We start from the raw sequence: 11,545 nt of genomic DNA, 5'->3' as shown, positions 1-11,545 counted from the left end.
GCCTAGAAACGTCATTTTTTAGTACTCAGTTTAGTAGACCATATCTTGCCTGAATATGTTCATTATTTACAAAATATTCCCTTTTGGCCTCTGAAATTTAGCCATTTATTTTGGCTGTTAGCTGCTTCTTTCCAAATGCTAGCCAATACTGCAGTTATATCTAATATTAAAATACTCTTACACATGAATTACAAATATTAATAATGTAACTCTGCATGTATAAATACCTCAATATTTCTAGACTCAGCATTCAGAATGTACCTAAAAGTGGGGTTTTTTGGTACCGATGGTATTTTAATTATCGTTGTTTCAAAAGTGGTCTGTACATAGCAAAGCCCCAAACTGCAAAAACAGTAGCACCAAAACTTGCTCAAAGCCAAAATGTAGAGCTCTTGAGGTCAGCTTGTGTCAGGTGCGGGTACATGGCCATTGTTTTCAATTTAACAAAGATATCCTTACTGGATGCATCAGCAGTATTGCAAGTGAAGGCTTGTGGTGGAGGCATTTTGTGTTTCCTGCAGAAATCAGTAGGTGAAATACTATATTCTTGCTTAACTTCATGTAGGTCTGACTTTGCAGCTACGATTAAGCAGGGCATTCTGCTGTCCATAAAGTGTTGCTTAAAAAACCTGGCACAGTATTCAAAGGATTTGGGATTACTGACATCATATACCAGGCACACAACATCACAAATGATCTCAGCCTCAGTTAGAAATTCCAATTATGAGATATCATGCACCAACAAGTATTTCTTTTGTCCATATACATAAACAGTGTTAATTGCATAGTAGGATTTATGATCATCATGAATTTTCTTCTGCCTCATTAAGTTTCTTCCAAGAAGAGCCTGAAGAACTCCACTTTTCCCACAGTTTTTCATTCCAATTAAGTTACATCTGAACACACTTCTTTTTCTTTTATTAGTATTAGATCATAGCTGTGTACATTAATGCGATAATGGGGCACCATGCACTGGGTTTATAAACAGTTTGGCACATTTTCATCACACTGGTTAACATAGCATTTCTGGCATTTTCTTAGTAATTGTGTTAAGACAATCATATTCTGCATTCACTAAGTTTCACATGTACCCTTGTAAAGAGGAAGAGAAATGGAGAGCAAAAACAGATCATTCCCTCAGAGAGCTTTGGGATAATTCAAAGAAGGCTAATATCCACCTCATTGGAATCCCTGAAAGTGATGAAGTGGCCTTGCAAGGCACAGAGACCCTTCTCCATGAAATTATGAAAGAGAATTTTCCAGACATGCCAAGAGATTCTGAAACTTGGATAGCAGACAGTTTCAGTATGCCAGCACAACTCAATCCAAATAAGACATCTCCCAGGCATATTATAATTAAATTCACTAGTGTAAATATGGAAAAGATTAACACACTCCTTTGAGTCTGTTTTTTTCTTTAGGTCGACCTTTTTATCTCTTGTTACTGTAATGCCTAAAGCTTGAGACTCTTATTCAGTCAATATTGAATAGCCTAGGTAGCCCAAATACTACAGGCATGGCTGTACATCTAAATAGGTTGTGAGGATCCACTGGGAAAGGAATCCCTGGTAGGTTATCCAGCTTCTTTCCTTGGTACAAACTGTGTTATTCACATCTGGCCCCCAAGGTATATAAGGGAAAACTTTGAATAAATTTTTAAGCTCATCAGGTGACAAAGCATAGTTTCTATCCAAATCATGCTTGTCAAAGGTGCTCTGGAGAAACAAATATGCATGATGATTTAATTCAGTAGGGCAATCAGGAGGTATTTTTAGCAGGGGAAATAAACATTCAGGCATCAAATTCAGATTATCATCCTAACCGAATTATCAAAGCACCGTCCAAGTAGTTCTGTGTCTCCCTCTCTGGATAAAAAGTGTGTGTAAAAAGAGAAAACCTTCAATCCACTATCAGCCACACCATCACTTATATGCTTCCTTACTACATTCTTGACATCTTCCAAAGCTTGAGGAGCTAATGAAGTGTTGAAACAAATTTTCTGAAAGAAGTTGAGATTGAGCTCAGCATCATTGAGGTTACCATCATTATCTTGGTCAGATATTTTAAATATATGAATAAGGGCTTTTATACAAGCTGGTTTCATCTCCTTCTCCTCTGGGAAATACAGGGGTCCCATAGGAAGAAGAACAGCTTTCTGTGCATGATAAAAGAGCTCTGATATGTTCTTCAGGTTTTTTGCTGAACACTCCACACAGGTTTCTATTTCTGTATACTGGATCATAATAGGAAGGATGGTCTCCATACTACTATATTCCACCAGATCAGATTTTTTCCCAACTAACATTAAAGGCAGCCTGCTGCTATCTTTGTCTATTCTCTCATTTATGAGAGGAATTCATCAACTCGATACCTTATCAATAGAATGCTTATTGTTAACAGCATACACTATGCAAATAACATTGGCCTGTGATATTTCTTGATGAAGTTGTTCATGACTTTGTTCTGCTTCTGAGTAATCTACAATCTGTGTTGGAACTCTCTCAGGGGTGACATCAGCTGGAATGGTGATTTCTTCAGCTCGAGGAGGAACCTCTTCTGGGAATTCTTCACTGACCAGAGACATAATCAGTGATGTCTTCCCAACTCTAGGTTCTGGCACCAGCAGGATCCGCAGGTCTTTCTTCATGTCTGCTGCCCACACGCTTGGAGTGGACTCCTTTCACCAGGTGCACCCACTCCACGGTGCTGGTCTCCCCACACTACTGGCATCACCTGGCAGCCTCTTCAGCTGCCCAGGCCCACCACATGGCCTCCTCAGTTACTTCAGAGCACCTGAGCCAGGACAGCCCAGCGGGACTGGATAAAAGATTTAAATTTAATACACAAATAAAAATTCTAGAAGAGAGTGTGGGGAAAACACTTGAAGATATTGGCCTGGGGAAAAACTTTATGAAGAAGACCACCTACCCACCCACCCACCCACCTCCTGCAATTACAGCAACACCAAAAATAAATAACTGGGACTTGATCAAGCTAAAGAGCTTTTGCACAGTTAAGAGTACCACAGAGCAAACAGATAGCCCTCAGAATGGCAGAAGATTTTTGCAGGCTACGAATCTGACTAAGGCCTGATAACTAGAATCTACAGAGAACTCAAAATGAACAATAAGAATAGTGCAAACAACCAGCTCTATAAGCAGGCAAGAGATGTGAATAGAAACCTCTCTGAGCATAACAGACAAATAACCAACAAACACATGAAAAAATGCTCATTGTCTTTAATCATCAGAGAAATGCTAATCAAAACCACTCTATTATATCACCTAACCCCAGCGAGATTAGCCCACGTCACAAAGTCACAAAACACCAGATGCTGGTGTAGATGTGGAAAGAAGGGAATACTGCTCATGGGACTGCAAACTAATACAGCCCCTTTGGAGAGAAGTATGGAGAATCCTCAAAGATCTAAAAGTAGACCTTCCATTTGACCCTACCATCCCAGTACTAGGTATCTACCCAGAAGAACAAAAATCATTTTACCACAAAGACATTTACACTAGCATGTTTATTGCAGCTCAATTCATAATTGCCAAGTCGTGGAAGCAACCTAAGTGCCCATCAACCCATGAATGATCAACAAACTGTGGTATATGTACACCATGGAATGTTATTGAGCCATGAGAAAGATGGAGACTTTACATCTTTTACATTTACCTGGATGGAGTTGAAATACATTCTTCTTAGTACAGTATCGCAAGAATAGAAAAATAAATATCCAATGTATTCCATACTAATATGAAATCAATATATAAACAATTGCATGTTCCTAAGAACAATAAAACACTATTATAGTCCAGTTCAGGGGTAGGGGGAAGTGGGAGAGGGGAGGATGTATGGCGGAAGGAGGGAGGGCATCTGGTGGGATCTCACCTAATGTGCACATTGTGAGGGTACATAACACACCACCTGGGTGATGGGCTCTTCTACAAATGGAACTTTACCCTGGAAGTGACAACAATGTAACCTAAATATTGTACCCTCATATTAATTTGGATAAAGTTAAAAAAAATAAAAAAGAGATCTTAACAAAACATCAATAAACCAAAGTTAGCAATCCAATAAATGTTGGCATAACCATGCAACATTCATCCCTAGGAGCCAAAGATAGTTCAAAAAATACAAATCATTAGATTTGATATCACCTATTAACAGATGGAAAAAAAATAAGGATTCACCTCAATAGATGTGGGAAAAGCAACAGAAGAAATGCAATTCTTTTCATGATAAAAATGTTCAACAGACTAGGTACAGGAGGAATTTACCCTGACACAGCAATGGCCATAAATGAAAAGCCCAGCACTAATGTCAGTCAGTCTTGAAATACTGAAAGTATTAAATCTAAAATCAGGAGCACGGTGATGTAGTCCACACTTCCAAATTCTACTCAAGATAGTTATGGAAGTCCTAACCAGAACAATTAAACAAGAAATAAAAAAGTCACCTAGCTTGGAAAGTAAAAGTTAAGGTCAAACTAATTGCAGATTGATAAACATGCAAAACACAAGACTACACTTGAAACTATTTCAAAATTCAGTTGTTCACATACCCAGAACAGGATCTCAGGAGACAGGACCCCCATGGAGGTTTCAGAGCCCACTTAGGCAAACAGGGCCATGGGCCCAGGAGGACCATGGGGCTTGTACCTGATGACCCAGCTCATTCCTTAACTCCCTCTCCGCAGGGACCCAGGCTCACAGGGAGTGAGGCCGGGTCTCCTCTCACCTCCTTTGGGGGCAGCTCTCCCAGTCTCAGTGGCCTCCCGGGTCTTTCTGTTGGACTTCCCTGGGGGGTGTGGCTCCAAGAACCTGCCTCACCTCCTGGCTCCCCAGGACTGCTGTCAGTACAATCCCAGCTGGCACCTGCATCCACTGGGCATCTCTCGGCCCTGGGCAGCGAGAGAAGGGGTGAGCCTTCGCAAGTGAACAACCTGAGCCCGCGGAAACAGGCTCACGCCTGTGGGGGTTGTGAAGCGGTGTCCAGGCACTCGGGGACAGCGGCCCTCACAGGCCTCCCCGTGCCCACTGTAGCTGCACTCGGGCTCCGGACAGGGGCTGAGTGGGCTACCCCAGCGCCTATGCGCCCACCGCCAGCCTCAGCGGAGGCCGTGGGAGGCTCCAGGGCCCATAGCGTGGGAAGACCAGAGCGTAGGGCGGCGTCCTCCGCAGCTGGGAGCTGCCTGGGCCGCCCTGGCCTGGTCCAGGAACCGCCTGGTCTCCACATCCCCTAGGGGCCCCCAGCCCCTAGGACACACACCCTTCTCCACGTGCAGAGGATCGGAGTCAGGACTGCTCCCTGATGCCGGCTGACCTTGAGGCAGGACACCGCCTCCTGCAGACTCCTGCAGTCGAGATCATCTCTCCTCTCCCCGCCTCAGCCCACGGCTGACCCGGAGGTCGGCAGAGGCGGCTCTGTGGGGAGCAGATGGTCTGGGCTGGCGGCTGGGGCAGCACCTCCACCAGTTCTGAGCGGTTGGAGCTAGTGTAAGAGGGAAGGTACTGGGGGCGGTGCAGGCACCACGGGGTGCACAGAGGACACAGGGACTGCCAGGAGAGCAGACCAGGGATGCCCAGCGCCTGGCCCAGAACTACTGAGGGCTCAGAAGCAGCGGGGCCAGGACCCTGGTGGACAGAAGGTGGCAAAACGGCGCTCACCTCCCAGGCCGTGCACGGAGGATACACTAAGAGGTGGTCCAGGCGCCTACGCCCCTGTCGCAGAAGGTGTTGGGGGCGTGGGGGGTCGCAGCTAGTATCCTGCATGTGCTGGCGGACTACCTGAGGCTCACAGCATAGGAAGTCGCGCTCCCCACACAGGGCAAGAAAAAGAAGCTCACCAGCGCCTGCCATAGTTGGGTCTCAGGTGGAAGTGACCAGGAACTGCAGGTCAGGGACTTGAGGGGCAGGGCTGCCCATGGCACTGCGTGCCCAAGACTTCCCGCGCTGGACGTACCCAGCACTGGCTCCAGCCGTCCAGGGATCACCCGGCCTCTGAGCTGGGCTCCTGGGAACAAGACAGCCGTCCAGGTGCATTGGTGGCGGGGGTGCGTAGGGGGCAGCTCCAGGAATGCCCTGAAAGAGGGAAGGGGGCGGCATGGCAGTGCCTTTGAAGCAGGTGGTGAAATACATGTCAGCATCAGCCAGGAAAAGGTGCAGACCCGGGGCAGGCGATGGTGCATTACTCTCAGTGGGCAGGTCGGGGTAGGGAAGCTTGGTTGGTCCCCAGCCCTGGCCCTGTTTAAATCCAGTCAGTGCACACAGTCTGGAGAGGGGTGCGTGGGAGACAAATGTGAGGCCTCTGTCTACCAGCCGCCAGCAGCCAGCAGCCAAAGAGAAGCTGGCGGGAGAAGCGCTGGCCCCGGGAGAGCCCGACTGCGCCCACCTGCAAGCGCAGCGCCTGGACTGGCTGGAAGAGCAGCGGCCATTATGCGCACAGGCGGAGACGCTGTCTGGGGCGCGTGCACTGGAACCCAACGGGTTTGCTCGGCCTGCACCGTCTGGGACCTTGGAGGGCACGGAGTGTAGATGCTGGCGATTGCGATTGCGGACAAAGCGAGCTGGCTGGGCTCTGGGGGTTGGTGGGGAGGTGAAGCCCAGCGGGGAGTCGAGGTGTGTGTGAGCACATAGCCCCCTCCATGAAGAAGATCTTCAGCCCCTGGAGTAAGCAGCGGCAGCCGGCCCCAGGCTTTGTCACCAGCCTGCGGAAGATCAGGGGCAGCGTCGCCTGTGACACTGGCAGCATTGATGAGACCTTCACGCAGCCCAGGTACCACATCCGAGCCCAAGATCTGGGCAAGATCCACAAAGCTGCCAGCCGGGGTCAAGTGGGCAAAGTACAGCAGCTCCTCTTCCTCGGGAAAAGCGACGTGAACGAGAGAGACAAGAAGAGAAGGTGATGGGACAGTGCCCAGAGGTGGGGCGGGCTGGGAGCTGTGGCAGGGGAGCCACCGCCTGGGCAGGCCAGGGGACCCCCAACCCTCCTGTCACCGAGGGCTCCCAGCTTTCTTCCCTGCACAGGCCCCCAGCTCCTGGCAGTGAAAACGTTGGTGAGGAGCCCCCAGGCCACCTGGGAGCAGCCATGCACATCTCTAGCTGGCTTTCCATCCATGTACAATTCCTCTTACAGAGCACTTTGGTGACAATTTTCAAGTGATTTAAATAACAAAATTGAATATATACAGCTTTTTTTTAAAATTTCAATAGCTCTAGGGATACAAGTGTTTTCTGGTACATGGATGAATTGTATAATGCTGAAGACAAAACTTTCACTGTACCTGTGGCCAGAATGTGTACACTGTACCTGTAGGTAGAGGTTTGTCTATCACCCCCACCACATTCTGTGATTGTAGTGTCCATTACACCACTTTATGACCATATGTACCCCCTGTTTAACTCCCTCCTGCAAGATGAGGTGGTGTTTGTTTTTCCCTTCCTGAGATACTTCACCCAGGATAATAGTCCTGAGTTTCATTTAAGATGCTGAAAAAGACATTATTTCCCTTCTACATAAGGCTGAGTAGATGCCATCATTATACAGAGGATGCAAAAAATGTGTACACATTTTAAGAAAGGAAAAATCTGTATTAAATTGTAATACTCAAGTCACATTAGACTTCTGCAATTACAAGAAGGCCTCAAATGTGATTTTTATTCATCTTTTGTTATCAGTACATATTGGGTATTGCAATTTTAATACAGTTTTTTCCTTTCTTAAAATGCATAAACATTTTTGGGCACCCTTTGTATATAAGATCTGACAACTAATTTCATGGGCTTGCCCTAGAAAAAGTGCTACATACCTCATTGCTGAATATCACTCTGTTCACCTTCAAAGTACTCTTGAGAAGCTATGCAGTGACACCACCACACTTCAAAAGAATTGTGGAGCTCTTCTTCTGGAATCACCATCAGAGATGTCCTCATACAAGAGTCTGACAATTAAGCTCACAAACTTGCCGCCATGCACTTACGTTGGCAGCACCATCCAAACAACTCATCAAGATTTCATAACTTTGGTATATCAGTGTGTCCCAGCTGTGTTCAGGTCTATGCGTGGCAGTGTCTTGCTGAGTGGCATTCATTCTTGTCGGTGTATTTTTTTACATGCCATACAAAAAACAGCTTTAATTTAATGAAGTCTTCTTTATTCGTTTTTGTTGTTGTCATTACTGTCTTTGGGGTGTTGGTCATAAATTATTTCCCTAGACCAACATTTAAAGGAGCCTTTTCCTACATTTGATGTAGTTGATGCTACTTCAGAACTTGATATAGGCCTGTTCAACATTTCCACTTCGTTCTGGCTAAGTCTTGGTAGGTGGGTACTTCCAAGTATTGGTCGATTTCTTTCAGATTTTCATATTTCTGAGAGTAAAGTTTCTTGTAATACTCGTTAAGGATTTTTTGAATTTCTGAGGGGTCTGTTGTTATTTCATCGTTACCATTTATGATTGATGAAATTAGAGATTTCACTCTTTTTTTCTTATATACCTTAGGTTGACCAAAGGTTTATCTATTTTATTGACCTTTTCAAAAAACCAACTTTTGGATTTATTGATCTGTTGTATAATTCTTTTCTTTTCAATTGCATTTAATTGTGCTCTGATTTTGGTTATTTCTTTTCTTCTGCTGGGTTTGGGGTTGGAATGTTCTTCCTTCTCCAGTTCCTTGAGATGTCTCATTAAGTTATTAACTTCCTCTCTTTCTCTTTTCTTGAGGAATGCTTGCAGTGCTATAAATTTCCCTGTTAGGACTGCCTTTGCAGTATCCAAGGGGTTCTGATAATTCGTGTCTTGATTGTTGCTTTATTCCAAAAATTTGGTGATTTCCTTCTTAATCTTGTCTATAATACATCTATGCTTCAGCATAAGATTATTTAGCTTCCATGTTCTTGTATGGGTATGCAGATTCCTGTTGTTATTGAGTTCAACTTTTATTCCATGGTGGTCCAAGAAGATGCAAGGGATAATTTCTGTTTTTTTTTTTTAATTTGCTGAGGTTAAACTTGTGGCCCAGGATGTGGTCGATTTTGGAGTATTTTCCGTGGGCCGATGAGAAGAATGCATATTCAGTTTTGTTGGGATGAAATGTTCTGTAGATGTCTTTTAAGTCCAGATGTTGAATGGTTAAGTTTAAATCTAAAATTTCTTTGCTTAGCTTCTTTTTGGAGGATCTATCCAGCACTGCTAAAGGGGTGTTAAAATCTCCAACCACTATGGAACTGGAGGAAATCAAGTTGCTCATGTCTGTTAGAATTTCTCTTAGAAATTGAGGTGCGTTCTGGTTGGGTGGATAAATATTAATAATTGAAATTTCATCATATTGAGTATTACCTTTAACAAATATGAAGTGTCCATCCTTATCCTTCCTTATTTTAGTTGGTTTAAAGCCTATTGCATCTGCAAATAGGATTGCAACACCTGCTTTTTTCTGCTTTCCATTTGCCTGGAGTATAGATGACCGCCCCTTCACCTTGAGTCTATATTTGTCTTTTAATGTAAGATGAGATTGTTGCATGCAGCAGATATCTGGCTTGAGTTTTTGTATCCAGTCAGCCAACCCGTGCCTCTTTAGAGGACAATTTAAACCATTCACATTACTTGAGAATATTGATAAGCCTTTTGAGAGTCCGGTGGACATTTTTAATCCTTTTGCAACTGTGGAAGTTGGAATTTTATCAAAATTTTCTGGGTGGGTTTACTTTTGTGAGGATTACACTGCTCTTTATGGAGGATAGGTCTGAGAATATCATCCAGAGCTTGTTTAGTTGTGGCAAATTTCTTCAACATGTGAATGTCGTTAAAGTATTTAATTTCTCCATCATAAATGAAACTCATTTTAGCTGGGTGCAGGATCCTGGGTTAAAGTTATTTTCTCTTAGAAGATTAAAAGTCGATGGCCATCCTTTTCGAGCTTGAAAGGTTGCAGCAGAGAGATCTACAGTTATTCTAACATTCTTCCCCTTGTAGGTGATGGTTTTCTTTCATCTGGCTGCTTTCAAAATTTTCTCCTTCATATTAACTTTAGTGAAATTGATTATGATGTGTCTGGGAGACGTCTTATTTGGGTTGAGTTGTGCTGGAGTTTTGAAACTGTCTGCTATCTGAATTTCAGAATCTCTTGGCATGTCTGGAAAGTTCTCATTCATAATCTCATGGAGAAGAGACTCTGTGTCATGTGAAGCCACTTCATCACTTTCATGGATCCCTATAAGACGAATATTGTTTTTTTTTAATTATCCCAGAGCTCTCTGAGAGAGTGATCTGTTTTTGCCCTCCATTTCTCTAACTCTCTGAGAGTTTGGAAGCATTCGAAAGATTTGTCTTCAATGTCAGGAATCCTTTCTTCTGCTTGCTCCATTCTGTTACTGAGGGATTCTACTGTGTTTCTCAGATCTCTGAGGGCTACAACTTCTTGTCTCAATGTGTTAAAATCTTTGGTCATTTGGTCTTTGAATTTGTTCAATCCTTGAGACATCTTTTGGGTTACTGCTTGGAATTCTAATTTGATCTTATTTGCTATCCAGATTCTGAATTCGATTTCTGACATCTCAGCTATTTGTTTGTGCATGGGATCTTGTGCTGTATCTGCCCCATTGATCCTTGGGGGAGTTGATCTACTCTGATTATTCATATTGCCAGAGTATTTCCTTTGATTTCATCTGATGATTGTTTTTCACTGTTGCCTCTGGCCGTGCTCAGAGTTGGGGTGGTGTCTCTCCGAGACTAGAAGTGGGGATCACTCTATTGTTGCTGGATTTTTGTAGGGAGTGACCCTGTGTAGCTCTTCTGGGGCTGCCCCAGCCAGGGAGTTCTGGTTGTTGGAGCAGCTCCAGAGTGTGACACCCCCGGATCCAGCAACAGGGCAAGAGGTGACGCACACGGTTCTGGGAGTTTCTGGCGCCCAGTGACTTTGGCACAGAGGGCCCAAGGCTCCAGCAGTCTCTGGCCAGGAGAAGGGCTCCATGCAGAGGAAGGGAGGGCTCTGGAGGGCACATGGTACCAGAGTCCCTGGCCAGATGAGTGGGAGGTGTGGAGGCAGGGAAGGAACAAGAGGGAAGATGTGGGTTTTTGCGGCTCCTGGACTTCCTGGTCAGGACGTGGGGAGGCTTGGTGGGTGGGGTAGCAAGTCCCTGTGCAGCTCTTACCAGGGTCTGGGAGCGTGCCGGCACAGCTCTTACTGGGGTCCGGGAGGGTGCTGATTGTGGGTCCTGGCACAGCTCTTCCAGAGGTCCAAGAGTGTCTCTTTCCTGGCTTTGACATCAAGATGATATTGGCTTCATAGAATGAGTTAGTGACAAGTCCCTCCTTCTTGATGTTATGGAATAATTTCTGCAGTATGGGTGACAGCTCCTCTTGGTAGGTTGGGTATAGTTTGGCTGTGAATCCATCTTGTCTGTGGTTCTTAGTTTTGTGAGATACTCTCCATGGAGGATGGCACTGTGGGGATTGCTCTCCCTGGCTCTCCCCACAGAGTTGGCAGTCTCACCTAGGAAGGGCTATTTATATTTAGGCAGAAGTCATGAGTTCCCAGAG

At 44.9% G+C, this 11,545-nt stretch overlaps 1 pseudogene; it reads right to left on the bottom strand.

The window, feature by feature from the left end:
• Window positions 1-298: 298 nt before the first annotated feature.
• On the bottom strand, window positions 299-2,647 carry LOC128588348 (mitochondrial Rho GTPase 1-like; annotated as a pseudogene).
• Between the last annotated feature and the right edge of the window lie 8,898 nt (window positions 2,648-11,545).

Source organism: Nycticebus coucang, chromosome 6 (assembly GCF_027406575.1).
Source record: "Nycticebus coucang isolate mNycCou1 chromosome 6, mNycCou1.pri, whole genome shotgun sequence".
In the NCBI taxonomy this organism is placed as follows: Eukaryota; Metazoa; Chordata; class Mammalia; order Primates; family Lorisidae; genus Nycticebus; species Nycticebus coucang.
The sequence above is the reverse complement of the archived record's forward strand: the minus strand, read 5'-3'. Positions and strand labels throughout refer to the sequence as shown.